This window comes from Portunus trituberculatus, chromosome 28, assembly GCF_017591435.1.
Source record: "Portunus trituberculatus isolate SZX2019 chromosome 28, ASM1759143v1, whole genome shotgun sequence".
In the NCBI taxonomy this organism is placed as follows: Eukaryota; Metazoa; Arthropoda; class Malacostraca; order Decapoda; family Portunidae; genus Portunus; species Portunus trituberculatus.
Genome location: NC_059282.1, coordinates 6,098,556 through 6,111,301, shown reverse-complemented (window position 1 = coordinate 6,111,301; position 12,746 = coordinate 6,098,556). Strand labels below are relative to the sequence as shown.

Sequence of the window (12,746 nt, the reverse complement as noted above, 5' to 3'; positions counted from 1 at the left end):
CACACCGCCAATATCCTTTAGTCTCCCATTTTCTTTCCAACTCGTCACCAAATAGAAAACGAGAGTGAGGGAAACCAGACGAGGAGGAGGAGGAGGAAGAGGAGGAGGAGGCGGAAGAGGAGAACCTGAGAGTGAAAGAAGGACCGGAGGATGAGGGGAGAGGGGAAGTGAGAGTAAGGGGATGGCGTGAGGGGACAAGGGGAAATGAGGGGAGAGAGGGAATGAAGGGGGCTGAGGGGAGGGGAACATAATTAATGGCTTCTGAACTTGGGGGGTTTGAGTCAGCCACCTCAGTCACGCCATAGCCAGATGAAGGGGAAAGAGGGGAAAGAGGATAAAGAAGGGAGAGGGGATAAGGAGCAAGGGGAAGGAGGGGAGGAGCATGGGGAGAAAAAATGGAAGGGAGGAGGGGAGAGAGGTTAAGAAATTGAATAGGTAAACAGAATAGGGTGAAAGAAAGGAGATAAGGAAAGAGGAAAATGATGAGGTATGGGAGGGAGGGAGGGAAGGAGGCAGGGAAGGAAGGAAAGAGAAAAAATGAGGGTGTGGGGGAGAAGTAAGAGGAGGAAAGAAGGGAGGGAGGAAAGGAAACAGGAAAGTATGAAGAGGAAAGAGAGAGAGAGAGAGAGAGAGAGAGAGAGAGAGAGAGAGAGAGAGAGAGAGAGAGAGAGAGAAAAAAAGAAAAATAAAGGAAAAAAACGAAAGAAAAAGATATGCAAACTCAAACCTGTGAATGGATGTGTGTGTGTGTGTGTGTGTGTGTGTGTGTGTGTGTGTGTGTGTGTGTGTGTGTGTGTGTGTGTGTGTGTGTGTGTTTGAACAAGTTTTTTTTTCAGTGCAAGAAGGGAAGCTGGTTAAGGGCAAAAAAAGAAAAGAAAAGCCCACTTGACTGCCAGTTCCCTTAAAGAATAATAGAGAATAATGATAACGGATAGACGTGCGTGAGTCTAAGCACAGGCGATGAGAAATAAAGCAGGAATAACTTCTCGAGACAGGAAATTACAGGAAATACTCGCTAAACTTAAGTACGGAAATGGGAGCTTAACGGTGAGGGAAACTTCATCGCAACTTCAGCTGGAAACCATTACGGGCAAACTGTCTTCATTTGGCACCAGGTTGTTTGGCGCAAGCATTGCCTTCCTGCTGTCCCCGCGCCCCGCTCAGCATCCCTAAACGTCCCGGCGCCTCATCTCAGCTACTCCCACTTCAATCAGGCTGCAGTGGGTGTTAGTCGTCTTCTCGTGAGTGTTTGTATATTTCTGGTGGTATCTTACAAGATTTCTACATCGTTAAAGGGAGAAACAATAATAGAAACTTGACATCATATCTGCGTAAATGTCTCAGCGTCTCACTTGTCTATTAGTACTTCTAACAGGCTGCAGTGGGTGTTGGTCGCCTTCTCGTGAGTGTTTGTATGGTTCTGGTAGTATTTTACAAGATTTCTACATCGTTAACCGGGAGAAACAGTAATGGAAACTTATCATATCTGTGGTAAATGTTTCCGTCAGGCTGCAGTGGGTGTTAATCGCCTTCTCGTGAGTGTTTGTTTGATTTTGGTAGTATTTTACAAAATTTCTACTTTGTTAGTGGGAGAAACAGTAATGAAAACTTGACTTAACATATCTGTGGCAAATGTTTCAGCGTCTCACTTGTCTATTAGTACTTCTAACAGGCTGCAGTGGGTGTTGGTCGCCTTCTCGTGAGTGTTTGTATGATTCCTGTGATATTTTACAAGATTTCTACATCATTAACTGGAGAAACAGTAATGGAAACTTGTCATATCTGCGATAAATGTTTCAGCGTCTCACTTGTCTACTGTGCTTCTGTCAATACGAGTTTTATGAGTGTTTGTATGATTCTGGTGATATTTCACAAGCTTTTTGTATCGTCAGTAGGAGGAGCACTAATGACTCCTTACCTAATCATCTCTGTGTCATTAAAAGTCATTCGTTTGAAAAGACTCGAAGAGTACAGAGTCTAACTTCACTAGTTCCTGTTCTCATTCCCTCAGCCGTCTGGGAATGGTGGGAGAGGTGGAATACAGAGCAGGGAGGTGTGGCTTTAATGGCGCAATAACAAGAGAGCACAGTGATAATGATGATAATATTACCAGAATAATTTATACTAAGAATCCTACATTGAATAATCAGCTGTATAATTTCCTCCGCTTCCTGTGTAACATCGCTATTTTTTTATATATAACTTAATGCTTTTGTTTTTTTCTTAACAACAGAGATTGATATTTAATTAATACCAAAATGCTCTTACGTGACATTGCTATTCCTGCAACAACAATGTGATGAAATGAATGAAAGAATAAACTTACACAAGAACATAAGAGCATAATAGAAGCTGGAAAGTGACAAGGTGACGCCTGTGATACTTCGTTGTCATTCTACTGATGGCTCCATAGCACCACTGAAATGCCCGGAGCCGTGCAAGCCTCAGCAGAACTCGAGTGCATTGCGAAGTACAATAATAGCGTTGCCTGCGATGGTAATGGCCGCCTCCAGGTCAGGTCACTGTGGAGGAAAGAGGATGGGGAGTGCATGCAGCGGCGGTGCAAACATCTGAACAGTGACAAGTGATAATGGTAGCAATGATAAAGATTGACTGTGAAAGACAGTGATTACCTCCACAGTCCTTTTTAAGCGAGGGAAAGTCCGCTCTGGGCCGAAGACGTATCGTAATTAGTGAAGATGTGAAAAGTCTAGCGGTGATGATGATTGTGATGATGATGGCGGCTGTGGTGGTGGTGGCGGTGGTGGAGTTAAGAAGAACCAAGGATAATTACGGCCATTATTTCAAGGCTAAGAAGACGCTGATGAGGATGGAAAAAGATGACAAATGCAGAGACGGGGCCTCTCTGACACACGGGCCGCGCTGGAGTGATGAGGCGCCACTCGGCTCTGTTTACTTATCGCGGTGCGCCAAATACCGCAATCTACATATAAGACGCTTTCCTACGCTCTTTCTACGCCAGACTCACCCAGATTATTTCTAAAGCGTATCTAAAATAAAAATGAAAAGGAGTAACCAGAAATTTAATGAAAGGAACATATCCACTGTAAAGATGAAAGACGCGAGGGAAGTGAGTTTCTACGAAGAGAATGAAGCTGTAGTCTGGAAATTAGTAACTTTCTCCCTTCCACTGTGTTTGATGCTTCCTCTCTTCCTTTGATATACAATCTAAGCAAAACAACTAGTCAACCTTCAGTACATTACAGGACTAAAGATTCAGGAAAAACACTGAGCATATTCTGAAACACTTCTACATACGTGGCACCTTCACTACATTATCAAGACTGATTAAAGTTACACGTATTTTTGAGGATGTTTTTAGCTCCAGTGACAGATGAACATGATTAACAGCAGAAGCATCCTTAAAAAACCAGCTAATCATCTCTGTGACCTTAGAAAACAGTCGTGGTGAGAGCAAAGCATGTTAATATAACTAAGGCGATGGTAGAGCACGAGATAGATAAACTAAAGAAATTCAAGTCACCAGGACCTGATGAAGTAGAGCATGTAAGAGTACCGGCCATAGTACGGTGTGTTACTGGACGTCTCCTGTGTACCCTTCCGGACGCGAACCGCTTTACGAATTAGCAGCGTCCGCACACCAAGCGAGCAGTGAATTTTCCCTCCACAAAGGATGATACAGACTCCCTCTCACGCTCGAAAATAAATGTGCTCCCAATAATATGAAGGTATACGAGAAAGAGAGAGAGAGGGGGAGAAGATAAGAACCAGCAGGGAAGGAAAGAGGGAAGAACGAAGGAGGGATGGTGCGTGAGGATAAGGGAGCAAAATTAATAAAGATTTGAGATGAGTTTAAATAGGGATGACAGCGTGGAGGGATATAGAGTTAAATGGTGGAGGAAGTCAGAGGTGAGAGTAGGAGGGAAGTTGAGAGGAAGAATGGGTAGGAAAAATGGAGATCGAGGAGGTAAAGGAAGGGTGTGAGTGGAGAAGAGAGGAGCTGGGAAGGAGGGAGGGAGGGAGGAATGGAGGAGGGATAGGTGGAGGGAGCAGGAGGAGCAATATCGACAGAACGGGAGGGGGGAGTGAAAGGAGGAGGGTAGGAGACACTCTCGGGTGGAAGGAGGGGAGATATAGGGAGGAGGTGCTTGGGGGTCAGTGCCTGGGAGGGGGTGCCTAGACGGTTCGAGACAGCGAGAGCCTCAGTCAGCCTCAAACAGTCAGAGGGAAAGGACTGCCAATCGCCGTTCCTCCCTCCCGTATGAGGCAACTTGTTCGCTGCGCACCGTTCCTTCTTCTCTCGCCGGTTACCTGTTTTTCCCCTCTCCTTTTCCGCCCAGTTTCTCCCCGTGCCGCGTGAGGAAAGAGTGACATGCAAGTGGGAAAAAATATAAACTTTTGCTACACTTCATGGCAATTAGCAACTAAATTAATTAAAGTTTGAGAGAGAGAGAGAGAGAGAGAGAGAGAGAGAGAGAGAGAGAGTGTGTGTGTGTGTGTGTCTACGTGTGTGTGTATGTTTGTTATAATGTGACGTGCAGTTGAGTGATATGTTTGCTTACTATTAAGGTGCAGAAATCTTAGTGTGTTTACGAAGAAAACGTGAAATATTTGACTTGTCTTGTTTCCTGGAGACGAAGAAATGTGAGGAAAAACAAAACCCTAAAAAACACACAAGGAATATAAATACTGACATTTTTGTGAAGTGACTCGTGAAAAAAAAAAAAAACAGAAAACAAATTAGAAAAATTAACGCCAACACAAACTAGAAAAAAATCGTAGAAGGAAATAAAAAAAAGACCAACGCTTGAAGTAAAACATTGAAAAACACTGAGAAAGGATAAGAAATATTAGTAAACACTCGCTTTTTGTCTGACTGTGTGACATTGAGCGTACTTTATTAATTTCCCACAGGAAGGAAAAGTGAGCATGTAATAATATCAACGCCACCATAAAGTATATCAACGTGCACAGTATTAACTCCAGGTATCGTCCTCTTTTTCCTCTTCCTCCTTTTCCTTCCTCCTCCTCCTCCTCCTTCTTCTTCTCCTCCTCTCATGTACATAATTTTCACTTGGCTTGCTTAAGTTCTTTATTACTTTGAGGTGCTTCATTTCACAGCTTAGATAACGCTCATGTGTCTCCCGTGCTTCACTGTTTAAGGTTAATTTTGAGGTTAATCTTTTTACTGTCCACTTAACTCCCTTGCTACTATGACCTTACTTCATGATATTGCCTGCAAGTACCCAGGAAAAGAGGGAGAGGTGAAGTGTTTGTTTTCTGCGCAATATAATTATTCAAGGGTGCATTGTGCGTGTTCTGGTAGTGTTCTAAGAGACTGTTGTGATATGGCTTGTATTCTCAAACCCTCCTGTGCTTCACCTCCACTATTTCAAAAGGCTTTGATTAAATTTACACGAGTTTTTTAAGGTGTTTTTATGGTTTTATAGACAGTGACAAGATTTCTACATTATTAACTGCAGAAACACTCGTAAAAACCTCGTTAATCATCTTCATGGCCCTTGAAAATAGTCGTGGTGAGAGAGCAAAGCGTTTCTAAATATGGACCATATGTGCACAAGAATATTGTACGTGGCTGTAGGAAAAATGACCAAGGAAAGGGTTGATTTAAGTCAGTTTCAGCTGAGCCATATTAGCTCATTTTCTTTGGAGAGTGGCACCTCAATTGGCACTTTTCCTTACATAAATTTTCTTACCCTTGGTCAGTGCCACTCTTCACAAATAAAGGACGGCACTGTTCAGCTAAGTCACTGCTGGCTTATTACACTGCACGACTATCTACAGCCTTATTACCTTATACTAGGGACACTAATTACCTGGTACCTTTCCCACTCAAGGCATTTTAATCACCAACTTTTACTGAAGTCACTCGGTACTCTGTTTGCCTTGTGCCTGCTCTTCACTTTACAAACCTAACCTGATACGATTTTCATATTATTTAAAGCATTTTCCACTTAGCATTTACATTTTTTCTAGGGTAGAGAAGGAAAGGGGACTATTTCTTTAAACCACCGAGGGGAATGTGAGGGGATGTGCGTCATTCATGAAGGGACACCACCAGACGCCTCATGACTGTCTTGTGTGATGGTGATGCCTTGTGGTGTGTGGTGGTGATAGGTGGTGATGTGTGGTGTCGTGTGGTAAGTGCTGGTGGTTTTTGGTGGTGGAGTAGTGAGGATGTGTGATGATGTGCAAGTGTGTGGTGGTGTGTGGTGGTTTCTGATGATGACGTGTGGTGAATATTAATGATATATGAGCTAGTGTGAGGTGAATGTATAATGTATGGAGACTTATGGTGATATATGTGCATGTATATTATGAAAACGTAGTGGTGTGTGCTTCGTTGTGGTGATAAGAAGTGGTGTGTGCGTGGTGCGTGTAACCGTAATGAGGGGTAAGACAAGAGGAAAGAGACAAAGTGAAGAGAAGAGGGGAAAGAAGGAGAGGAATGTTGGCAAAGAGATGCAGTTTGAGACTAAGGAATGCGAAAGGGTAACGAGGGTAAAGAGGAGACGGAGGGTGAAAAAGGAGGAGGGCCTGAGGATAAGTGAGGGGAAAGGATGGCGAGTGTACGGAAGAGGAGAGAGAGGAGGAAATGAAGGGGAAGGGATGGGAAGGAGGAGCACCATTACTGAGGGGAAGGAGGATAGAGGGATGAAGAAAGAAGAGAGGAGACGGTATATGGGAAGATTTACGTAGGGAAGGCCCATAGGAAGAAAGTGATTGGGTCTTAGGCGTGGCAGGATTCTCTGTGATTGGGTGGGCGCATTGAAGTGTGTACGGCCTATCTTGTGGAGGAAGTGAGCCTTAGAAGTGACTGATGATGAAAGGGACACGAAGACTAGCCACGCTGCTCATATCCGTCTCTTCTCCTTTAGACCTTCGAGAGAGGAATATTAATGTCCATATTCTTAAACGTCTCACAGTCTTACCTCGCCTACCATCAAAAGCCCAAAGATTTCAAGGCTATTACGGTTTCCAAGGGTGCTTTTCATGTTGCTACTGTTAGTTTAGCATGTGTTCTATGCAAATAATTGGAGAAATACTCGTGAAAACCTAATTATTCGTCTTTCTGAGCTTTGAAATGTAGTCTTGAGGGAACAAAGAGTGTAGGAACTTTCGGCATTTGAGAACTTGATTGTGGGTCTCTCTCTCTCTCTCTCTCTCTCTCTCTCTCTCTCTCTCTCTCTCTCTCTCTCTCTCTCTCTCTCTCTCTCTCTCTCTCTCTCTCTCTATCTATCTATCTATCTATCTATCTATCTATCTATCTATCTATTTATTCATCTATCTATCTATTCATCTATCTATCTATCTATCTATCTATCTATCTATCTATCTATCTATCTATCTATCTATCTCTATCTATCTCTATCTCTATCTATCTATCTATCTAACTATTTATCTTGACTCCTACTCATTTCTACTTCTACATCATCTTCAAAACCTCGACTCATTTCCACGTAACACATTAGAGAACTACTCTCCAGCTGCTTTCTCTCTACTGACACGAGTACCTGCACCATTCAGACTCCCTCTCACCAGGTGTTCCTCGAGTCCTTATTGATTCTAAGCTTAAGGTTGCTAAGTATCCATACCCCTTTCTGTGTGAGATTCGAACCTAAGACAGATTGAGTCACTGGGCTTTCCAACTTCTCCCCAACACGCCGTGACTGTAACTCGCTGGCTGACGGAATGACTGACGGATTGACTGACGGTTTGACAAATGACGGACTGAACGATTAGCCGTCACCCACTTTGACTGACGAACCGATAGACTGATACTGTATGAAAATGAGCCGATGAGTGAATGAGTGTGAAAGTGGATCTGTCAGCAGGAGGATAGTGAGTGAGTGCATGAGGGCGACATGAAAGAAATGTGGAGTGAATGAGTAAGAGAGTGAGTGAGTGAGCCAGAAACAGCTAACCAAAAAAACCTTGTTCTCTGTTAGAATTATATCAAGCAGCCAAAATAAATAGGAGTGAGAGAGTGAATATGGTAAGCAACCAGCAAACATCATTCCCTTTGTAAGAATCCTAAGCTACAAACAGCGCCAAATGTTTCCAAATAAGAGACAAAAATCACACGCACCCCGCACCTCTTTCTGTGAGTCAAAGCTACCTTACCTCACCTCCACCAGTCCATCCAAGCGTACAATTCTAACAGGCAGGAAAAGTCAGCGCATAAAAAGCCTTCACGTGACAGCCACCAAACGCTCACTTGAATCTCCATCGATAACACAAAGCGCCTTACCTGAAAAAAAAAAAAATGAAACGACGTTGAATAAAAGACTAAATGTATCGCAAGTCAGTGAGCGTGAAGTCTTTTTACTCCCCGCTCTCGACCTTCACGACTCGGAAAGGGTAAAGGTGGAGGAGGAGGTGGACTAGAATTAACCTGAACTCACCTGAGCTCTCGCCAGGTACACGACGCATGGGGGCTACCTGGGAGTGACTCGGATGAATAAACATTTATCTGCCTCTCAGCTACGGCAAGACAGACATATTTGAGCTACACCTGACCACGTATTCTATTCACCTGTGTGTGTGTGTGTGTGTGTGTGTGTGTGTGTGTGTGTGTGTGTGTGTGTGTGTGTGTGTGTGTGTGTGTGTGTGTGTGTGTGTCAAGAAAATTCTTAGAAGCTCATGAGAGTTTGAAGTTCGATAAGGAAAGAGATAGAGGGGAAGGGGTAGAGGATGGGGAAGGGGTTCAAGATAAAGTTGTGGTGAAGTGAGGCGAAGGGAAAGCTGCCGCTGACAACCTGGAAAGGTCAAGATAAAGGGGAGAGGGAGAGAGAGAGTAAGAGAGAAGACAAGAAGAAAACTGGGAAAGCTGCCGCTGACAACCTGCTCCCTAGACGATATGAGACGTTAGAGAGAGAGAGAGAGAGAGAGAGAGAGAGAGAGAGAGAGAGAGAGAGAGAGAGAGAGAGAGAGAGAGAGAGAGAGAGAGATGCTAGAAAGAATAGCCAAATGAGGAAAGGCAGAAAGGAGGACACAAGGGGAGAAGGAGAGTAAAGAAGGAAGGAAGGAAGGAAGGAATAAGCGGATACATTCTGTCCCTCGTTCATTCTAAGTGTAGGTGATCGCAATAATAATAGAAGAGAGACTAAGTGGTCGTCAGGGAGAGAGAGAGAGAGAGAGAGAGAGAGAGAGAGAGAGAGAGAGAGAGAGAGAGAGAGAGAGAGAGAGAGAAAGAGAGAGGAACCTGAACATTAAATTCATACTGTACTAATTTCAGAATCAAACTATCCCGGCATAAAAGAAAAAAAAAGAAAAAAACAAATATTGAGAATAAAGGAAAAAAAATGATCAGTCACGATTTTTTCCCCTCATCCGTGACAAGGGAAAAAAACATACAGTGATTTTCCTCTACTTTTTTTCTTGCCCTCATTTTCCTTCTCTTCTCCACCTCCCTACCCCCCCCATCCTGTTCTTTCCCGCGTGTGTGCTTAGGTGTAGTGCGAAATTTTAATCGTGCGTTAATTTTCGAAGCTCCCTCAATTTCGCGTCGCCTGAGTCACGTAACCTCGGCGGCGGGAAAATGAAAGAAAACAAGGAGTGAAAAAGCCATACACGAGGAATTATAATCTTGCCATCTTTTTCACACCTGGCTTAGAGAGGGTGTACGAGTGTTGGTGCTCTCTCTCTCTCTCTCTCTCTCTCTCTCTTTCTGTTTTCTTCATTTTTTACATCCTTATCTTGTTTTTATGTTTTTTTTTTCTGATTGTTTTATTTTTCGCCTCTCTCTCTCTCTCTCTCTCTCTCTCTCTCTCTCTCTCTCTCTCTCTCCATCATCTCTTTCTGGCAATTCGTCTCCTATTCTCTCTCTCTCTCTCTCTCTCTCTCTCTCTCTCGCCGTGAGAATGGGCGCAAGAACGACGTCCATGAGGCACTACTTCACATCGCGGAGTAATAAATGCGCATAACATTCCGCACAGATGAGCAAAAGAGATACAGATGTCCCTCCCTCTCTCCCTCCCTCCCTCCCTCTCTCAGCTCGTTTCTCTCCCACGGATGCATATCATGGGTTGAACTGATTGAATACCTCTGCTCTCCTACTCCCTTCCCCCCGCTCGGCTTTCCCTCTCTCTTCTCTCCCTCTTCCTTCTTTTACGGGTCGCTCGGAGGCAGAAGAAATGCGTGACTCGTTTCGTTCATTTAAAGAAGAATGCGTTTAAATTTGGAGCGCTCAGAGGGATAAATATGCTAATGGTAATGAAGTAATGACCGCTAATTTTCTCGCTGCCCTTGTGATGTGGTGGTGATTTTCATGTTGTTGTTATTGTTGGGAGCTGTGACTATGACAATTCCATCTGGAGGTTGATTCAAAAGAGATTAATCCCTTCAATACTAGGACACGTTTTTTAACTTAAGATTTGTGTACAATTAGACCATTTTTTTGACATTAAGGAGGGTCTATAGAGGTCAGAAGATTAATGGCCACAGTCTTCACTATTCTAATCCCACACCTAAGTTTCTGAAGCTGTATGAAATCACCAAAAAAGTAATCAGAATTAATATGAAAACGCGGCATGGTACTCAAAGGGTTAAATGTATGCAAAAATGTGATAGATGTTGCTTAAAGGAAGTGCATCAAGTTAACATTATTACCACTACCAGAACAACAACAACAACAACAACAACAACAACAATAACAATACTGAAGTCAATTTTTACCTATACGATGTTGAACGAGTAAAATTCAGTAAAGAGCTTTCATCACAGCCAGATTAGAAAGGAAATGAGAACGGTCATATTTTTCTCCTTATCTTTATCCCCCTTAATTTCCCTCAGGACAAAAAAAAACTTCACCATGGAGAGAGAAAGAGAGAGAAAGAGAAAGCAAACCAGCCTTTATTTGCCATTGCTTTTATCACCCACTCGTTAATCTGCCGCTCCTTCGCCTTGCCTCGCATCCGCACACTTATCCATCAGCTGAACGTGTAATGGGTAGCCCTCGCCTCTGTCCGCCTCTGTCCTCTCTCATACATTCCCTGCGCAAAACTAAGCAGTACCTCATCCGTGCAAGCCTCGCCACTCAACACTACAACTCACCATCGCCTCACGCACAGCACCGGGAAAAAAGCCACAATAGCTGAATTATCTCTCTCGCTGCGTGTATATCACAGGACCCAAAAAATACAAAGGGAATTTTTCGTATATAAATAATCCTTATCCTAAGTGAATATTAAGCGTGCGCGGCCATCCATTGCTTCAGATTTATGGGGCTGCCCTGGCCGTCCTCAGGCGCCCCGCAGCCAGCCCTCGCCGACCCAGTGCTTTCAAATTATTCGTAAAACAAGGAGGCATTCAAAATCGTAAAGGATATTAGTTTATGAGGAATATCTTCAATTTATACGTAGAACAAGAAGGCATTCGAAATCATGTAGTTTGTGGAAGAGGGTGTAAAATTATTCCTAAAACATGGAGGCATTCAAAATAGTAAAGGGATGACTTGAAATTATGCAGAGAACAAGGAGGTGCTCAAAACGGTGTAGTTTGTGGAAAATGCCGTCAAATTATTCATAAAACAAGGAGGCATTCAAAATGGTAAAGGAAAATAGTTTGTGGAAAAAGGAATTAAATGCTTTAAGAGGAAACCCATTGCTATGCAAAATGCGTATGACAAAAAAAAGCGTGTAATTGAAATCTTAATGAAAAAGAAATTAGCTTACGTCACGAAACGAACTCGTTATAAAAATGCCATAATGCGCAATAAAAGAATATACTAATGCAAATGACAACAGCGAAAATAATGCGATAAAAAAAGAGATTTCGTTGTTTTAAAAAAGATAATAATGTTACCTTTGCTAGTGAGCTTAAAGAGTCACAATCTTTTTTCCCTTCCCTGCTGACTCAGCCACCCTATTCTTACCTGCCACACCTGTCACACATACACACATTGCTTCCCACACACCTGTCCTTGTTAACAAACCTGCCCACTTTACACATATGTCCCTATAGTCACCTGTATTTTTAACCCATCGTAATCTTACCTGTCTGCAACGCACACACGTGAATTCCCATAACCACAACACACTTTTCTTTCCTCTGCTCTTTATTCACACACCTGTAATTCCCATAAAAGCACCTGCACTCAAGACATGAACACCCCTTTATGCACTTCCTCCCTACCATAACACCAACAGCACACCTGTTTTTTTTCCACCACACACCTGTCCTTTCACTACACCTGGTCGTCTCTCCCGTGCATCCCCACAAGCGCCCGTCCCTCACACTGGCGTCGACCTCGGCAACAGAAACCTATTTGGACACAACTCTTACACATCTCGCCGCGCCCTCATTCACATTGCACAGACCCTTCACACTCTACTTGCTTCTCTCACCTACCTGGCTGTCCCCGAAGACTTGGGTGTCCTCGGAGGCTCCCACAACACGGCTTCCGCAGATTGCACACCGGGTCACATTAAAAAAAGACCAGAACGCTCTCTCTCTCTCTCTCTCTCTCTCTCTCTCTCTCTCTCTCTCTCTCTCTCTCTTTCTTTCTCTTCTTTTCCATTCTCACCGTCGATTCTCGCAAAAATTGTGGTATTAGAAGGCCTCCCAAGTTTTGAAAATTGATATTGGATAACTTTATGGTAAGTTCCTCTTTGGGAGTGGCAAATAGATAGTTTTTTTTCTGGTTCATAATCCCTCGGTGAATGTTCCTTCATGCAGAAAACCAATAAGGTGTTGGTAGTTTCTGGAGATTACAAAGCAGTAGTAGGCAATGATGAGAGGAG

At 43.4% G+C, this 12,746-nt stretch overlaps 1 protein-coding gene across 1 annotated transcript in view; it reads left to right on the top strand.

Annotated features, from left to right (window-relative positions):
- Positions 1–4,196: 4,196 nt before the first annotated feature.
- The window catches only part of LOC123510090 (lachesin-like), a 65,123-nt gene continuing 56,573 nt past the window's right edge, over positions 4,197–12,746 (top strand). Inside the window, exons 1-2 of the mRNA XM_045264892.1 lie at positions 4,197–4,241; positions 4,552–4,968. The gene's annotated coding sequence lies outside the window, so the exon portion shown is untranslated. The remainder of the gene's footprint in view (positions 4,242–4,551; positions 4,969–12,746) is intronic.